Raw genomic sequence first — 20,665 nt, forward strand, 5'->3', positions numbered from 1 at the left:
AGGGAGGGGGACGGAGTCGTTGGGTCTGTCTCTCGGCTTTGCGGCCATATATATAATAATAATGACACTTTACTGTAACATTTCAGCCTGAACCCCAGACTGACCGAAACACATCTCAGAATGGTAAGTTTTTCTAGGTCGTTTTCGTTAATGTTGATGATGAAAGGTCTAATACTAATTATTGGGACAGTACTAGTGAATTTTACTTAACACTGTCTAGAGCATCACATGATGGAACAGAACCTCGTTCCTATCTTTCTACCTCAACCTCTCATATCTAAATAACGCTAAGTACTCATTTCACCTGAGCAAATCCAGGCAAAGTGCCTTTCCCAACAGCACCTCAGGGCAGAAATATGAAATGCCACCTTCGTCCTAAGATTTAAGTTGATGTCCATGCCATCTGCTATAAAACATATGGATGATATTTGATATTTCAAACTAGTGTTCATGGTTAACGAGCCATCTTTTGTTTTCCATCTTTTGTTGCGCACCAGGACCAGACGAGACACCTCCACAAACACACCCTGGTACGTAAATACTGAACGACAATCTGGCCAATTAAAATCCGTCGACATGTTCATTAAAATGGTTAAAATACTCGCGTATCACATTGACTAGTGAGCAAAAGAACCATATGCATAATGTCTGCTACGGACGAAAAGCGCAATCGAAGTACGTCTATCTGGAATGATCGTCAGCATTGTATGATCTTGTATCTAACAGTACGTTGCACAATTCTTGAAAATCAGTTCGAGCGTAAGATATGTAACCTATAGTTGTGTTTATTGTGTTCTTATCATTCTTATGTACTATTCCATTTATCGATATTTTCCAGTCGCAGGGAGGCGGCTTCAAATGTCCCCTGCGATACACACATTCCCGCCTACCACGCCTACCACGCCTGTCACGGATGTACGGGGAATTCGTAGAAAGCTGGGAGAAACTCTTCAGGCAATGGGACACCATACGGTACGACACGGCTCTGCCCAGCGATGGCTTGCCTATTTCTCAACGCACTAGATGTTCTCTGCATGCAGTACATGTTGTACTTACAGAAACAATGGCTTAGAATTTGATGCCCTCATGTGGTAGTTTTAGTAGCTGATGAAGAATATAATTTACAATTATTGAAAGTGTTTGGTGCAAACTCGAAAACTTTGCAATCAATTCTGAATCAGTATTAAAGAAGTATTCAAGGTAAGTTTTTTTAAAATCTTAATCAGTGTTGCAATAGCAGACTTAATGCCAGTAACAACTACAAAGAAAACTATTACAATAGACCATTGTTAGTATCTTCTGAGCTGTTTGAATCAATATGTGATACTTTTTCCTCAGTTTTAGAAGTGACATTTGTCTTTATCTTATTTGACCATGATCATGGTTTTGCTGCAGGTTGGGGATCTACAGAAGCGAATGAAGAAGGGTTTCGTGGATTGGCTACAAAGTGCTGGTGCAGAGGCTGAGGAGCAAGAAGATATCTACGATGTCGTTAGGCGTTTGGATGACGCTAAAGGAGAGAGTAACAACTAAGGAACTTCTAGAGAATGTCATCATAGCACAGAGGCGTAATTAGAATAGTCAGTTGAATCGGTAATAGCACTTCAATCATGTTACAATGACAACAAGCTTGATTGTCCTAGATACACATGCACTCCACCACATGTATCATTCTTATTTCTCTTTATGCCACCTGCTAAGCGGATTTTGCTATATTAAAGTACTATAGACAGGAGAAGTACAATGTACAAAGTAATGAGAGTGAAGTGCTTAACATCTGTTTGGTCCCAGTTGATACTGAGCACTAGCAGTTTGATGTTTCCACCAGAAAGGTTCATGACAGAAGTAACGCTGTTACATGTACCGTACAACTCCATTATTAGCAGCATATGGTGTAGTTAGATGAAGTAGGTACCTGGTGATCAGCATTACTTTTTATACATGAAAGCACTTGAGACAAAAAAAATTCCAACAGTGGTTTCTTAGGTCACAGCAATTTAACTTCTTGGTTCTCAGATTTTTTCAGAAAAAAATGTAAAGCAACAGGGCAAAAAACAGGCCTATATGAGCATTTTGGTGTTGATTCAGATCCTGAATTATTTGCAAATCAGAAAAAAAATGAAGAGAGCCAATTTATTAAATTGGTGTGGCCCTATCATCAATGGGCTCATAGAGGTTGAAACAATCTCTTATACCATCTAAACCTCTGTCAACATCCAGAAATGTGAACATCCATTATTAATATGGTCCTTGTAGTCTTTAACTTCAGATTTTCTGGGCCCACCAGTGTCTACCACAGTGACTGTAGGAAATACATCTCTTGTGTCTCAATGCTGATAACCATGATTAAGAAACCAACATATTTTTTTGTCTTTATGCTTGCATAGGAAATAGGTAATAATGAAGCTAACGTACAGGCCTCTTGTATCATCTCAGGAGGAAAAAAGTTGACGTATGGTTGTTTCGCTGGTTTAAAAATGTTCCCCCAGCCTGTCAAAGCATTTTACATTACCATCACTGTGACAGTAACTATACATTCCATCCATTCCACAGCAACTCTATGTCAACTTACAACACAGAGCTTGTACATAAAGGATATATGTACCATCATCATGCCATCAACATCAGGGCATGAAACTTCTGATCTTGAACCATCCAAGAATAAAGTACAACGTGTGGCTTCAACTCCAGTTTACAAGACTTTTTTCTGTGAACTTTGAGTAAGGAATGAGTTATCGTAAGACACTAAAAGTGGATGAAAAATGGTATAAGGACTGTTATTTTATCAACTACATTATGTTTTTCTTTTGGCGTGCACAGTTCCATTCACGAAAAACCAAAACACTGACTGGAGGTTTGAAAGCTCCACTTTCCAAAAGATTCATTTCTGCAGTGTTTTTAAGCGCCGGAAATTCAGCTTTCGTATTCCGAGAAATTAGTGTACTTAAAATCTTCTAAACATTTAGATTTACCGTGAGTATATGCTAAAGCATGAAGTTCTCTCTCTACCTTTTTGAGTTTTGAAAAAAAAAAGATGAATGCTGCAATTTTCTTCTTTTTTTTTCTATTATTTATTTGGATCCCATTAATCCCATCACACTACATTAACAATTCATATATAATGCATATATGTAGTCTTGTTCTCCCTTTCTTTACATTAGCAAGTTTGGAAATAATCAAGAACGTAGAATTAGATACGCCTAAATCATGTTACAATGATGTCCCAACCAAACTTAGAACTAAATACTCCTTAACAGATTGTAATGATGTACTAATAAAAGTTATCAATTAAAGCTAAATACACCAAACTGGTAGATTGACAAAATACACGTGATAGATGCACAGTACTACACACTATATGTACAGTCACCAGCTTTCTACTATCAGATGTAATATAAGTAAACCTATTGACAGATTTCTATTCTACTGTATATGAATACAGAGAACTTGTAAAACATTTACAGAGTCTTGCCTACCAATCCCTTTCCTTTTCCTATAATCTACTTAACATAATTATCACGGTTTACCGAAGGAAAACATATTGTTTTTACTCAGTTTCTTCCTCTTCTGTTGCAAACACTAACCTCTGACCTGGCCAATGACATGATTTGTTGACGTCTGTCACCATGGTGACTGGTGTTGGGTTACGTAATGTTGCAATTTCATGGTCTGCTCTACTCCTGTCACCATATACTCGTAGTACATGTATGTAAATGTGTTTGAGTAAAAATTAACAGGGCAGGCCATGTCCGAAGGTAAACATTATGCATTTGCTTTGCAAATGTTACTTCTCTAGTGTATTTTTAAGCCTAAAAATCTCAACAACAATATAGTCTGATAATAATGTTTTTAAATCACAAGATATTGGAAAACCACTAATAGACAGTAATAATTCTCCTTTCAGCCCAAAGACGTAGTATCTCATACTGGGCTTTCACATAGAGAAGGTACTGGCAGTAGAGGTACATGTACTTCCTCATCCTTCAGAGTTGATTTGTCAAACTGAGCTAATTTTTCAGCATGGGCCGATTCTTTAGCATCAGGGGATTTTTTACCATTAGGCGATTCTAGTTCATGAAGAATTTTGACATAATTGTATTTTTCAATAGAATCGATGTTGGCTTTCAGGAAAGCATGCATGAGATGGCAATCTTTTTTAGTTTCAGTGTCTTCTCCTATGTTGATGTCAATCTCACTGAATGGCTCATTGTCCGGACCATAGCGGAACCACAGAGCATAGCAGAGGTAAACCATGTGAACCTTGACCGTGACCCCAGTAAAGACGAGCAAGAGAATGTTTGTCCACCACACAATCCGGTGCAGAGAGGCAGAAGACACAGTGCAGAATACGGTGAGATCTTGGCTCACAGTACAGTTAAAGTCGTCCTGAATTCTAAGGCCAGAGGCAGGTTTAACTACGCCAAAAGCCAAAATAATAAGTACTGTGAAAATTGCAGTAGATACCTGCTTAGCCAGATACCAAAGGAACATCTCATTGCTGCCAAGCAACTTTTCAACAAATTTCTGTATCTTTTCCTTAGACGATTCTGTTATCTTTTTCTCAGAGGATATGTCGTTTCCGTTTTGCTCTTCATGTTCTAAGTACTTAGCCCAAACCTCAAGATATTGCCTTATGAACCTTAGATCACAAATAACCTTCTTGCCTTTTGTTTGGTCCCAGACCAGGTGAGGCAAGAACATAACAAGAGACTGTGCCACTAACATCAAGGTAAACACTCTGTAATCAAAGCTCGTCTGTTTTCTACAATAAGCATTCACAAACTCATCCATCTGACTTGAGTACGGCCCTGGTTCTTTGAATGCACCAACTGCCGATCCGTTGTCGTTACCAGCATTTGCAGTTACAGCGCTCGTAGGGTGTATCGGGAAACACTCTAAGCGGAAAACTGAAGAAAAAGAAAAGAATCACAAAATCCGATATAGTTAGTCTCTACCAGGCTCTGAAAGTGGTTCTAAGATGATTTTCCTATATATATCACACATCTATAGAAGTGGCAAGTGTATACCACTGCACAAAAAGTTGGATTTACCAAAGGTAGTATACTCAGGTAATCATGAAAGTTCATCTGTGTTGGTAGTAATCATAGTAAAACATTGAACTTTATTCCAACACAAGGGTTACAGAGCGATCAAATTTTCGACGACCACTGTCGCCTGATGAAACTCAGGTAATGTTTACTTCCGTTCTACAGTATCTGGCTTTACAATGGTAGTAAATAAAAGTCAAGTGCAGTAATTTCCTTTACAATCCTTGTTAAGTCCGGTATCACGGTACTTGACTTTTATTCACTGTCATTGTAAAGTTCAGAAGTGTTTATATAAAAAGAAAAACTAAACATTACCCAACTCTACTGATATCGGTAAATCTAAGTTCTCGTGCAGAGGTATAATGCTGATTGTTGTTACCAGACCTACCAAAAATGTCCACCCCAAAGACGGCACCTCCCAGCGCGAGCGGGATCCAGCACAGGATCTTCAGCAGGGCGTCGGCCCACAACTCCGCCCGCAGGTTTCCGTCAGACGACGGCGTAGTTAGAAAACGTCCGACGATGTCCATATCGACTCTACTGCAACAAGAGTTAATAGGAACGGTGACAGGTGCTTTTACACGTTGCTGCTTTAATTAAGGGTTAATGACCCGCCCCAAGGTGAATATGGTGTGTTGCTATAACCATCGAATAAAGCCACTGAGTGAGCGCAGCGATGGACACGCCTTACATTCCCACCCACTCACTAACTCCCAAACGGTAACGTCACCAAACATTTTCGCGCCTTTTTGTCCGACGACTTTGTAGGGCCTCGGGGTGTGTCGTGGTAGCCTGAAGGAAGCGGTAAACTGAGTAGTCCTTTAGCATACCACCTTCCTTGGGTGAACAGGCTAAGAAACTTGTACTGGGGAGAAGAGCCTTACATATATGTCTCGACAAGGACAACACCTAATTATGACCTACGGCACAGGCCACAGCCCATTCTGTCGGGTCTACCATGTGGCGCCCGCGGGCAAGAGATGTTAGCAAGCGTATGTTTGGCTTTTTAAATTCTAGAGTTTAGACCTTGCACATCCCATACTTGATAAGGCAAGGATAAATTTCTATTAATGACGAGAACTAACCCCGTGTAGGAAACCCAGAGATAGTGAAGTTTGGAAAGAAATCTTTGGTGGCGTCAACGCCCACGTTCAAACACAGGACAGGTTTTTACGTTCGGAAGTCGAATAAACGAGAACTATAACGACCTTGAGTTGAACAACAGTGATGCTGGGTCAGCGGAGTTGGTTTAGTTGTAGTTGCTGAAGTTGAACCTTCAAACTCGAGGTATTCCTGCGAAAACGTTCAGTCTACACCAGGCAACCAGGCAGACAAGAACCGTGGACGTCCTCGCTCGGCGAGTCATTATGTGGGTGTTTGCAAGTTTGGGGTCGTCGCTGCGATGCATACATGCCCAACGGCAACACGCGTACTGCCCATACAGGTTCTTTTGAACTGTGATAATTGACCTATGATGATTCGCAATAGACACTGAACCAATGTTACTTGCACGTGCGTTTGTAACTGAAGAGCGAATATAAATGTATCACATATTCCATCCGAAATATTAAGCTGACCGTGTGCAGTTTTGTGTGCCGGTTTTTCACCCAACTTGCGCCACGTTTTGTTGAAACACACGGTAGCGATGTTTTTAGGAATGTCTGTAAGTCTTTATCAAAGTCATAGAATACATATATTATCTTTTTTTTTCATGAAAAGAGTCACAAGTTTGATGAGTTTTAGTATGAATCTATGATAGCCATAGATATAACCACAGTGTTTGCGAGTTGTTTTGCTACCTTGATGCCCAACGGCAAGAATTAAACACGCCCCATAAAGTTGCTATTCTTGTCGTCGTCGGAACTAGCTGACCTGTGTTGATTGACCTATACTGATTCTGACTAGGCAGAGTCTTGCGCAAACTGCCTCCCCTGTCGTATTTCATTAAACACATCGTTGGGTGACCGAACACGCGGTCGGGCTTGTATCGGGTGATATGGAATCGTACACCTTGTAGTATTCTATATTTAGTTGTTTCTAAATATTGTATTTACTTATCGTCATGATTTCATCTGTGCTAATTTCTATGTTCTAAATTCCTGTTATGTAGCTTATATACAAATTTTTGTACCTACCAACATGTTTGTCAGATTTCATGTACATATATGAGATAATTATGTAGGTAATAAGTATGAAAATAAAGAATGTACAAGACAAGAACCATTTTTATTGAAGAATTGATGGTAATAATTCAATCACTAAAAGCATTAGCTCCCTTTTTGGGGTGCACATATGAAGGTTCCTCCATCAACATTTCATGTTACAGCCAAGAACCCATCACACCATTCTGGTCTAAAAAAAACAACGCTAAGGACTCAGAGAAATGCTTCCTAAAAGAAAAACTATTAAAGTTTTGCTTTTTTCCTGAAAAAGGCATCACTGTCACGATTGTTCCATGGCCACAGGTCACAGCATGCAAGTCACAATAATGTACAGCACTTCACATTCAAACATCATTACAAGAAAGTTTTTCATCTCTACCAGACTTCTTAAGCTTAAAGGCCACAGAGAGTACAATTCTACAAAAAATACTAGTAGTCTCAAAAATTGGCCAGGGGAGTGCTAGAGATAGAGCAGTGGAAAGGGCAGTATAACTGAGTGGGCAAAGGAACTCTATGGTGGCAAAACTCCTCTGGCTGATTATCCATCCTGTTTGGCTAGATTTTACAATTTTTCAGACACTGATGTCAGTCTGGTGAGAGATTCTTACTTTCCACTAATATTGCTGTTGTCTTCAACTACATTCATAAAATATGTTAAGTCTATCTTCCTACACTTTCTGGTACAGATACAGAACTTTTTTAGTTTTCATAGTAAAAGAGCATAATTTTAAATAGGTTTCAAAATGATAAATGCCATTGAATAATCAAGGTTACGTACATGTATGTTCAAGTGCTGACAGAGATAGTACAGCAAAATTTAAGTAATCATCAAACTCTTCAAAATGTTAGCAATTATTTCACATCATTCATCCAAAAATAGATTACTTTTTACAAACACATTCTCATCTCTACTGTCATGATATGACATATCTAACATCAGCTCTTTCTGCTGTGTGAAAATAAAGTGTGTTACGCCGAAGGGCGTTTATACCGGCTATACCAATACAAATACAGAAGTATGTTATATTGTGTTTTCTTTAACAACATCCCACAACAAAACCTACACAATATTATGTACAACTGAGAAGAATAAATGTCTTCTCAAACTTCAAGTTATGGGATAAATTCTAGAGGGCCTGCATGCATGACACTTATTGTAAGGCGTAATAAGTTGCCCGTTTCAGTAACATCACAACCAATGACATGAAAAATCAAATATTCAAACTCGCACGTAGTGCGAAGTCTGAAAACCAGGATGTGACCGGTGAAAAATGCATTAAACAGGATGACGGCAGTATTGCCTTCACGGAGGACGACAAACTGTCCGCATGGAAATGTCACTATGATAGACTCTTAAATGTTGAGTTCCCTTGGAACCCAGAGGTCCTTGACGAAGCCTTACCTGTGTATGGCCCTCCTCCCAAAATTGACAAGTCTAGGACATCTAAAGCAATAAATGCTATGAAAAGAGGTAAAGCTGCAGGTCCCTCAGGTATAGTGGCTGAAATGTTGCACGCCGGGGGTGAGTTCATGGCTGACCAGATTGCTTCCCTCACAAATGCCATCATCAAGGAAGAAAGAATACCAAATGACTGGAACCTATCCTACATCATTAACTGTTATAAGGGTAAGGGGGACCCACTAGAGAGAGGAAACTACCGCGGTCTGAAACTTCTCGACCAGGTGCTCAAAGTAGTTGAGAGAGTGCTCGAACCTATGATTAGAGAGCAGGTTCACATTGACTCCATGCAGTTCGGCTTTACGCCGGGGAGAGGCACTACAGATGCAATTTTCATACTACGGCAGCTCCAAGAGAAATTCCTCTCAAAGAGAAAGGACTTGTATTTCATGTTTGTTGATCTGGAAAAAGCCTTCGATCGGGTGCCCAGAGAAGTGCTTTGGTGGGCAATGAGAAAGCTAGGGGTACAGGAATGGCTAGTCAGGGTTGTGCAGTCCATGTACTGTCATGCCAGGTCAAGTGTTCGTATAAATGGAAGTTACAGCTCAGAGTTTGATGTTAGGGTCGGAGTCCACCAAGGCTCAGTGCTTAGTCCTCTACTATTCATCATCGTGATGGAAGCCCTATCAAGAGGGTTTAGAACAGGTTGCCCATGGGAAATGTTGTATGCCGATGACTTAGGGCTTGCAGCAGAAACCCTCATGCTGCTAGCTGAGAGGTTCTGCCCCTGGCAAAACAACCTAAGCTCACATGGTTTGCGGGTAAATACTGGGAAGACTATGGTGGTACATTGCAAGTACTCTGACACTAGACCAGTAAAGGAGACAGGGAAGTTTCCATGTGGAGTCTGCAGAAAGGGTGTCGGTGAAAACTCGATATTCTGTCCCCACTGTCAGCATTGGATACACAAGAAATGCACTAGTATCAAAGGGAAACTGAAAGAAGACCCTAATTTCATCTGCAGGCAATGTCACAGTAACTCACCATCCCCTGTACAACCTACACAAGAGGTTACTGTCGCTGGAGAAACCTTTAAGGTGGTCCCTACTTTCTGTTACTTGGGTGACATGATTGGTCAGTCGGGGGGCTGCACAGATGCTGTAACAGCCAGGATCAAATCGGGTTGGAAGAGCTTCCACGAGCTCCTTCCCATACTTGCAGACCGAAGCATCCCTTTCATAAATCGCGGTCATGTTTTTAACTCCTGTGTCAGAAGCGTAATGCTTTATGGGTCTGAGACCTGGGCGGTGTCCACAGAAGACCTTAGAAGGCTAGACAGGTGTGACAACACCATGATTAGATGGATATGTTCCAGTAGACTGGCTGATAGGGTGTCAAGTGACCAGCTTAGGTGTAGGTTAGGTGTAAGCAGCCTACGTGAGATCTTGCGCTACAACAGACTCCGCTGGTATGGGCACGTGCAAAGAATGGACCCGCAGAACTGGCCACGGAAGGTCATGACAATGCCCGTAGAGGGACGAAACCCGCGGGGTCGTCCAAAAAAGAGATGGATAGACAGTATTAGGGAAGATGTCAAAAACTTGAAACTGCAGAAGGCCAACCCGCTAGACAGAAGCAGCTGGAGAGCAGCTATTAGACCCAAACGACACCCCACGACGTCCAACCCTTGCATGACGGGGAACAACGGACGCTAAGCCGAGCAGTGAGTGAGTGAGTGTAATCAGGCCTTTTTAGTCTGCATAATCTGTAGGCAGCCACCCAAAATCATTGTAATTCGTAATCAGTACATTAGCCGTAATGTGCAATTGTTTGTAATCAACGTGTAAAAATTTAATCTAATTTGTAATCGGTGGCAAAAATTTTGTGTGATTCGTAATACCCCCCCCCCATGCAGGCCCTCGTTAAATAGGTACAAAATAACCCTGTTATTCCAAGAGGCAGGTGAGGTGTGTGTTTCATGGTGCTTCTCCCAGGTAAGCTGTCTTGGCCGGTGCCTTCACACCTGCGTAAACTGGGTTCCTAGAGGAACCTGGAGGAATAAAACACAAACATCAGTGTTAACCAATATAGGCCAAATATTTCCCTTTACAGGCTTGGGCAGAAGGGTGCCTATATCTTGCATGTCGTAGCAGTTAGAAAACAATGGGAATTTAGACAAGTGTGGTGAGTTTTTAGAGATTTTCTCACATATTTTTTAGATATTGCCTACAGGCATAACATACCAGTTTTGTACAGTAAGTATAAGCTGCATAAGACCAAACTATAAGGGTTTGATCCACTCACACTGGGAAGGACCCCTACTCTTTTCGATGAGTGTTTTGAGATCTCATTTTCACTTGAGTTGAAAGAAGAAATAGGATTGGGGTAAAGTGCATTTCCCAAGAGCACAACTGCTACCTGCAGTGTGACTTCGCAGGTGGCCTTGTTAAGGCATTTTTTTTAGCAAACTAGTGTTTGTTACACTTACAGGCCTGAGCAGAAGAGTGCTTGTATCTTGCACAGCAATGTTCTGTACTCACTTATAGCCCGTACGCCCATGTAAGCCAGGAACCCCTCGGTAGTGAGGTTAGGTACTTAATGTTGAACTGTACTTTATTATACTTATAGCTCGTACACCCATGTAAGCCAGGAACCCCTTGGTGGTGAGGTTAGGTACTCAATGTTGTGTACTCACTTATAGCTCGTACACCCATGTAAGCCAGGAACCCCTCGGTGGTGAGGTCAGGTACTCAATGTTGTGTACTCACTTATAGCTCGTACACCCATGTAAGCCAGGAACCCCTCGGTGGTGAGGTCAGGTACTCAATGTTGTGTACTCACTTATAGCTCGTACACCCATGTAAGCCGTACACCCTCCGTGGTGAGGTTAGGTACTCAATGTTGAACTGTACTTACTTATAGCTCGTACACCCATGTAAGCCAGGAACCCCTCTGTAGTGAGGTTAGGTACTCAATGTTGAACTGTACTCACTTATAGCTCGTACACCCATGTAAGCCAGGAACCCCTCCGTGGTGAGGTTAGGTACTCAATGTTGAACTGTACTCACTTATAGCTCGTACACCCATGTAAGCCAGGAACCCCTATGTGGTGAGGTTAGGTACTCAATGTTGAACTGTACTCACTTATAGCTCGTACACCCATGTAAGCCAGGAACCCCTCAGTGGTGAGGTTAGGTACTCAATGTTGAACTGTACTTACTTATAGCTCGTACGCCCATGTAAGCCAGGAACCCCTCTGTGGTGAGGTTAGGTACTCAGTGTTGTGTACTCACTTATAGCTCGTACACCCATGTAAGCCAGGAACCCCTCGGTGGTGACGTCAGGTACTCAATGTTGTGTACTCACTTATAGCTCGTACACCCATGTAAGCCAGGAACCCCTCCGTGGTGAGGTTAGGTACTCAATGTTGAACTGTACTCACTTATAGCTCGTACGCCCATGTAAGCCAGGAACCCCTCGGTGGTGAGGTTAGGTACTCAATGTTGAACTGTACTCACTTATAGCTCGTACACCCATGTAAGCCAGGAACCCCTCCGTTGTTAGCCCCTGGCGCTGGATGATGGTGGCGTAGGTGTCAGCCTCCGTCTGGTACTCATTCAGGATGGCTGCTGCCTCCGCCTCCGCTCTGTGGGAGAGAACAGTCCATATTGGGTGGTCAGTCAGCCAGGATATTTGCTCATTCCTTCATCAATAGCTGTATGCCCAGGTCTGACCTGTATCCCCACCTACCCATCCCATCCCAACCACTATCTTTCATCAGTGACAGAAAATGAAAAAGTCAGTCTCAGTCAGTATTAATGAAAAATACTGGATGCTATCTAAAACGTTTTGTGTCCTATATCTAGTTGCTTGATCTATTTTGTGTTACATAATGTTCTACCTGGATTCTAGTGCCTCCCATACCCCTGCCCTGCCCATGACCCTTATGCCCCCTGACCTGCCAATGACTCTTGACCTGTATACCTCTTGACCTGTGCACCCCTTGACCTGCCCATGACCCTTGCTTGACCAGCATGCACCCTGACCTGCTCATGACCCTTGACCTGCATATTCCCTGACCTGCCCCCTGACCATTGACCTGCCCCTTGACCCCCATGCCCCCCTGACCTGCCCCTTGACCCCGTGCCCCCCCTGACCTGCTGATGGCTATCCTGGCGTCAGACTGAGCCTTGTTGACGGCGATCTGAGCCTGAGTCTCCGCCTCCCTCCTGGTCGTCCTGGCCTGGGTCAGCAGCCGAGGTCGCTCGTTCTCTGCAACCTGACGGTTAAAAGATATATTAGAGTCATATGTTGGTGAAGGTTTGCACATCAATCAATAGTTAATGCTTATAAACCTGCCTTTCTGACAAGTCTCCAGTGTTGCTGATGAAATGTAGTGAATGCCATCTGACCGTTTCCAAAATCATATCCAGTTGCTTGAAGAGCTCACTAACTGTAACTGTTTTTTGGCGTACATTAGAGCCAAACCTGGCCAGCCATTCACTTCCAGTCATAGCAACACTGAAACTGTCCTGTACAATTTTACATAATGTTGACCTCATGTCTGGATATGAATAAAAAATGAATGAATACAAATAAATATGAATAAAAGAGCAGGATTTGAAAAAAACACATTATGCTAAGTATTAGTAATATTTTGAAAGTAACTATTCTAGACAGGCAGGTTTTAGGTGATGGGTGTTAAAAATGTTAACAAAATTAGATGAAATGTAGTTTAGAAGCGTTAGATCATTGGTTGGTCCTCTTCATTGTTCAGCTTCTGATGCAACAAAAATAAAGTCTGAGCAGCACAAATATGTTGTACAAATGTATTGTGTATCAAGCATGGATTAGTTCAGAATCAGTGGACAGTACTAGCCTGGTTACCAAACCTATTATAGCTCCCGAGTCCTCTCCGCTATTTGTAGGACTCGGGGGCTATAATACTAGTAGGTTTGGTAACCAGGCTAGGACAGTACACCATGCTGCCGAAGTAGTCAATGATTGTTTGATGATTGTTGAGTGATGTTCAGGTTGTCAGCGAATCAGATGCAGCGTCAACGCGAGGCTACCGTACGTGTCAGATGTTACCTGGATGTTTTCTCGAGCGGCTTCCTTCTCGCGAACGGCCGTTTCGTAAGCCGGAGGTCGGACAAGGTCGTTGACCTAGATAGGAAGTCAACACACTGCATGCACAAACCAACACCAGAGAGATGGGGGGAGAGAGAGGGGGGAGAAAGAGGGAGGGAGAGAGGGAGGGAGAGAGGAACTGAAGGGTTCCTCATGTACTACACACAATGCTGTTGGCATCAACTGTTGGCTAAGGAAGGGTTCTTACAATTTTTCTGTGGCCAATTTTTTTCCCAAGGTTGAGTGATTTGACTGTGGTTGAAATTGCCATTTAATTTCTCTGGAAAGTTTGAGTAAGTTCTTTTTGGTTACCTTCTGTACCATGTATTTGGTAATAATTTTGTCATTCGTGTAGTATATGAGGAACTCAGAAACATTTCAGGCAGTGCACTTGTCAAAGTCAAACCAAAGGTAAGTTTCATGTTGTGAACCCTCAAGAGTCAAGTCCGTATTGATAATCTGAAGTATTTCATGTCATTGCTTAAATTTTTGTTTCAAATTCTTTCTCAAAAGATGATTACAAAACTTCCTGTCTTTAAAAACTCCACTAGCGTCCAATATGTGCACCCCCTGTGGTTTTCATTGACAAGTGCATGTCCACATCCCACGACACCCATTGGCCGAAGCGAACCTGGATATTTTCACGTGCCGCTTCCTTGTCTCTGACGGCGGATTCATACTCACTTGGGCGAGCAATGTTATTCACCTGGCACAGACAACAACATGGCTTCATTTCTTATACTTGCAACATTTCAAAATGCTCTATCTATGGCAAGGATCATGGCCCTTTGCACAAGATGATCATGTAAAAGTTAACATACATCATATATAACTAGCCTCCATGCACCTATTATACACGTACAATCATGTATCAAGAAATTTTATGTTCAATGTATATTTTCCCTCCTTATCTTATACTTATGACAATAACAAAAGACTTAATTGCAGCTGAGGCACATGCATTTTTTTATTCTGCTAAAAGTCTTTTCATCAAAATTAATAAACTGATGCAATCAAAATATGTTACTGTATCTTTGCGGGGGGAAGAATAGGACAAAAGCAATGTGGGTTCTTCCATGTGTCATCCACACGTTCAATCAAGTTTGTGTGACAATTGATACTAAAAATTGCCCATTTTACAAAGGATGTTAATACACTCTTTTGGACGGAACCATTGTGTGAGTGGGGGTGCGTGGGTTACCTGCAGGTCTGTGATGTCAGAGCTGAGGTCGTTGAACCTGAGACTGAGAGTTTCGCGGACCTTCTCGGTGAAGAGCGCTCGAGCCGACTGGAACTCTGACGTGTTGAACTGACTGCACGCCTCGTGTAGGGCCGCCTCACCTGGGGAACAGGTAAAGGTAAAGTAATCATCCTCATCTGAGGTGAAGCATGATGCCTTTTTAAGTACAATACTAGTGGCTGTGCAATGTGGCTTTGCTACAGCTCATGTACATGGCCATGTAGACCGGATCACCCCTACTCTCCTCATGCAAGGCCGCCTCGCCTGGAAAAACACTGATATCAGAACAAGTTCCATCTTCAAATTTCTTCTTAGAAGCTAATCTTTTTGTCATGGGCTAGCTGTTTTTTGTAGCAAGGTTTGAGGCACTTCCAGCTGTTCCTCCTAGCCTTGTTATTTATGTACCAATTTTCTCTTATGAGGTAGTACTGTATATATATATTTTTTCTGGACCTCTGACCTCCAAATGCATTATTTTCATTATGTATATATATGTACTTAATTAATCAGATTGATACAGGTTAGTTCAGGTTATGATTGTTCTTGTATTTCATATTGTATTGAAATTATGTGCTTTTTGTGTTTTGTCCTTATATGTTGACTCTCTAATATCAGCTTTGCTGCCTTGAGAGTCAGTGTAATGTCCTGTTGCATTTTCAATAAATAAAAAAAAGTTTAACTGTTGAAATACAGAATGAGATATTTTAATAAGGTAAAGCCTGTGCCATTTATGAGGGCCTGCAAGGGGGGGTAGTGATTACGAATTACGCAAAATTTTCGCCGCCTATTACGAATTACTTTAAAGTTTCAGAGCTGATTACGACTTTACGATTTGCGGCTAATGTCCAATTACGAATTACGTTGATTTTTGCGGATGCTGCCTACGAATTACGAAGTCTAAAACGGCCTTACGAAAAAGGGCTTGCAGGCCCTCATTTATAGCTTGTGCCTAAATGGACTTTTCCCTACATGGTGGCCATGGTCAAGTTTGCTCAGTCCCCTGAGTGACCACTGTATAGACAGTATTGGCTGTACGTACCAACATTTCTCAGCACAGTGACGTAGTTCTCGTGATCCCGGAACTCTGTCACGATCCTGTTCAGGTCGGAGGGTCGAGCCAGGTACTGGAACGCCACGTCAAGCACGATGGGAACTCCATCCTGGAACAAGACCACAGCATGTTTGTCTGTTAGTTCATTTCATATAGCCAGTAAACCACCCTTAGGAGTAACACACCAATTTTGTACAGTGAGGTTTGATCCACAAACACCAAGAGGGACCCTACTCTTTTGTGTGATGAATGGTGGGTAGCTGAAGCTAGGTACAATGTACTCATTTTCACCTGAGTGAAGTGAGGAAATAGGTGTTAAGAAGTACCATTCCCAAGGGCACAACACTAGAGTCTGCTAGGGTTTCGAACCCAGAACCTTTAGATTCAAAGACAACAGGACCAGCATGTGGTACAAAATATACAAAAACCTTGAAGACTGAAGGAGACTGTCTTGAAAACAGGTGAGATGACTGTGCTCTAATTTTCAGTCTTTAATGTTAAAGACAATCTCACTTTGTTTAAGCAAGTGAGGCTGGTATACTGCAGAGTTAGACATGAGGAAACTTGAGAGATGACTGTACTCTAATGTCTTAAAGGAAACCTCACCTTGTTTAAGCAGGTAAGGCTGGTGTACTCCAGTGTTTTGAAGACAGAAGGAAACTTGACTGAACCTGTACCCGACAGGGCCGGTGTGTAAGCCCTCCTCCTTCACATCCGACCCCAGGTGCTTCTGTATCGTGTCATACGCAATGCCAACTGGGAACAGAAGGGACAATTTACTCATCCTCAAAATCTTAGTGTTACTGCATAGAAATTAACCTTCTCCCTACTGCCTAACCCAATAACCAATACAAACTTGGTGCCAAAGACCTTCCTTAGCATAGTGAAGGTTTGGGGACACAGGTGCCATAATATCTTCCAGTTTTTAAATTTATTTTAGGGAACAGGTGCACTAGTGCTTATAGCTAGAAACTTGGGTGCACATAAAGAACTTGCCAATGGATTATTGCCAAAAAGTTACAACCCTTATTACCCAATTTACTGTAATACAGCAAAGGCTTCCCTATTCTTACTGACACAGTTACATGTAAAGAACAAAAGGGAGTAGGCTAATTAATTAATTATACATAATTATACATAATTATAATATTATCTAACACCCACTTTCATCTGACTCTAGTCGCTGGAAAGAGCTGGCCACCAGAGCAATGATCATGACAATCACAGCTACCACGAAGAACCCGATGACATATTTCTTGTGTTCCTCTCCCATGGTGATCAGTCAGGTCTGCAATACAGAGGGATTATCATGAAACAATGGATGGATGGATGGATGGTTGGTTGGGTGGGTCTATGGATGGATGGATGGATGGATGGATGGATGGATGGATGGGTGGGTGGGTGGATGGGTGGATGGGTGGATGGATGGATGGATCAATAAATGATTAAAAGTTAAAAACTTAAAATTAATGTGTCTTGCAACTAGCCCACCCAGCCTCCCAGTCCAAATGGGTTTATAAGACACCAACAAAAGAGCCAACAAAAGAAAACATTATGATGCAAAATGGTCAAATCAAATCAAATTAATGGTAACATAGGAGGTAGATGTCAGACATATGTGATATGCGCACAGTACATGTGGTATATGTAACATGTAACAGTTTAACCAACCAATTTCCACACAGATCAGACCAAAGCCATAATCATTCCCATCTAACCATGACCTCATCCCTATTAAACCACAGTGGGGCCCCAGACAGGTTTCTCACTTCCTCTATCAGATCTGCTTTTTAATGAAGGACACTGACATGTGTAACACATGTGTTAATTTTCATGTACTAGTAGTACATCAAGCTCCCCTTTCCCTACTACAAACTAGGTAGAACAAATCGGCCTTGCAGCAAAAACTGAATTGCACCAACATTTATCAATAAAAACCTAAACGTGAATGGAATAAATACATTAGACTTTAACTGTTTAACATAATGTAAACTTACCTCACCCTAGTAGGATCTATTGGTACCCTACAGTAGTACTTAAACCTGACCTAAGCCCAGAGTTAACCACAGGGGAAACCAGAGGAGGTTTTCATTTCCTGATCCCCTTTCACACCAGGGATGACTCATTCTCATATGTGGGTTATAACAACAGCATCATGGAAAGTTACCCAACCCTAAACTCAGCTACTGTGCAGCTATCAAGGTAAACCCTGTAGGGTATGAGGGTTGACGAAACACAAGGAAACACTTCAATCAGAGTAAGGAGAATATTATTAAAACAAGGCAATGGCTCTCTACTAGCCTCCTTCGCAGTCTTGTTGGGCGTCGGCGTTATTTTTTCTCTGAGCGACGCAAGTAAAATGCGGCCGCGAGGGACGATTTGCTGCCGAGGACTTTTTGCTACGGAGAGAGCGCGAATCCTTCTCTCCGTAGCAAAAACTCCCTCGGCAGCAAATCGTCATTCGTGTTCGCATTTTACTTGCGTCGCTCAGAGAAAAAATAACGCCGACGCCCAACAAGACTGCGAAGGAGGCTAGCTCTCTACCAAGAAAACTGTTTTTACAGCACGTGTGTCTATGGATTGTGTGAAGAGGTGTTGACTTACTGATTTCCAAGAGGGCCAATACACACAACACTTAGGCAAGCTACCAATGGGGAAACTGTTAATGATTAAACAAGATCTGCTTTTAAGACACTTGCTCCAACAACATGTAAAAGGCACTCTATCAAATAGTATTCGGTGTATTGGAATGGTCCTGTTAGTATTATAGCAACCAGATATTTTTGCGCAACCAATATCGTCTACATCAGCTGTCAAGGGATACCAACTGTGACCAAGGGCTTTCCTGTAGTATATATTTAGAACCTTGAACATGCAGGGCCTGAACTTATATTCAAGCAGATGGTGAGGTGGAAGACTGAAAGATGAATTTTTTTCATATGACATATACTTGTAGTTACCTATACTTGGGTTGCCAGGGAAGATAATACTTGGGCAGCCTGAAAATGTTGGAGAGTAAATACTTAGTAGTCTCTCACCCAACATCTGCTTGGAGTTTATGTCTGTAAGTGGTCACTCCAGTCCAAGTAGAGGTTTGGCTTATTTTGGGGCGTTTTTCAGGCGTTTTTAGGCGCTGTGTCTGACAGTATACCGAAAGGTAAGCTGATAGAAATAGAAAGCCTTGCAAAACGCCTAAAAATGTTCAAAAAATCCTAACCTCTGCTTGGAGGGCGGTGCCACATCACAAGCATAATTTGAACCAACATGGCCTGGATAGAATCAGGTTACAACAACACAGATCGTGCATGTTTCACATCCCGCGACGCTGTCACGTATTTATAGACATCGAGACAACCTGGCATAGTCATACCTGGACAAATTATGATTTCTAGAAACATAATTCCAGATCCAATCTTATCGCTGATGTGCCAAAAGCAAGTTATTTTGCGATCGTAGTCGACTGCCAAACATGATCATGTCTTAGCTACCTAGCTCACGACGACTTCGGTTTCCAAACGTACAAAGGCACATCAACCATTTATGCAACATATCAATCATTAGTATCGTTCGCTGTACATTTGAGAATGTTCTACACGAATAAAACTCACCTTTACAAGCGGGAAAACAAGACAGAAAAGTCGGTAAAGATCAGAAACAGAGCAGCATGTCCCGCCCAACTCTCGTCGCCAAGCCGTCAGGTCAGAGTTCAGCAGTCATTATTGACCTCTTCATGTTTTCCCAGTCTGTGGAATTTCATTTGTTCCCAGAGGACCTCGCCTCGTCACGCCTACGTAATTTACAAAAGGGGAATAACCCTACAGCCGATACTGTTGTCACGCCTGATAGACAGACTATTAAAGCTCGATTTGGAATCAGATTGAAAAATATTTTTCCCCGTTTCCAAATGTTCCCAGATCCGAAAACCCTCAAGAGATCTAACTGTTAGCCCGGAAAGAAAACCTTCAATGGATCTAGCTGTCCACACCCAATGCGTTCCTGTTAGATCTTAGATCTCAATCAGGCCTGCAGGCCTGATCTCAATCTACCAAAATATCCCAAACAGATGCTGTCGTGTTTGTTTGAACAAGGGGGGTTGGGTTGAAACAGATTTTGTCAGAGGTCTTTTTATCTTATAGGAAAAATAGGTTGTCTTTCAGACATTCTACAAAGACAAATGACAAAACTACCCCAAAGCAGACACAGTTCACCTAGTCCTTGCTACTAGTATTGTACTTTGTAGTTCTGTGGCCATGTTTACATCAAAACACGCCCAAGGACACACAACAAACCCAGATGGAAAAGTCGTCTACTAATTCTCATGAGGTCAGAGGCAGTCACTGAAAAGCGCTATTAGCTTAAACTGTTCTCCTTGCTTGAGCCGATGCTTCCCATTCTCGTTTTCTTTCAGTTCTGCCTTCTATTAGATAACTTAGTTAGGTTACTTAGTAATTAAAATCTCTGCACGCACGTTGACTTTGAACTCTAAACCTAATTTTTTTTCAACAACATAATAACTGTTAATTGCATTTTTCTCTTAGGTGACTCTAATGATTGTGGGAATTGCAAATTGTAATGGACAGCCTAAGATGTGCGTTGTAGCCAAAGTTCTACATAATGCACACAGTTGACAATCAC

At 41.9% G+C, this 20,665-nt stretch overlaps 1 pseudogene; it reads right to left on the minus strand.

The window, feature by feature from the left end:
• Window positions 1–10,362: 10,362 nt before the first annotated feature.
• LOC109462210 lies at window positions 10,363–20,030 on the minus strand (annotated as a pseudogene).
• Between the last annotated feature and the right edge of the window lie 635 nt (window positions 20,031–20,665).

This window comes from Branchiostoma belcheri, unplaced genomic scaffold (genome assembly GCF_001625305.1).
Source record: "Branchiostoma belcheri isolate BF01 breed outbred unplaced genomic scaffold, Haploidv18h27 scaffold113, whole genome shotgun sequence".
Lineage (NCBI taxonomy): Eukaryota > Metazoa > Chordata > Leptocardii > Amphioxiformes > Branchiostomatidae > Branchiostoma > Branchiostoma belcheri.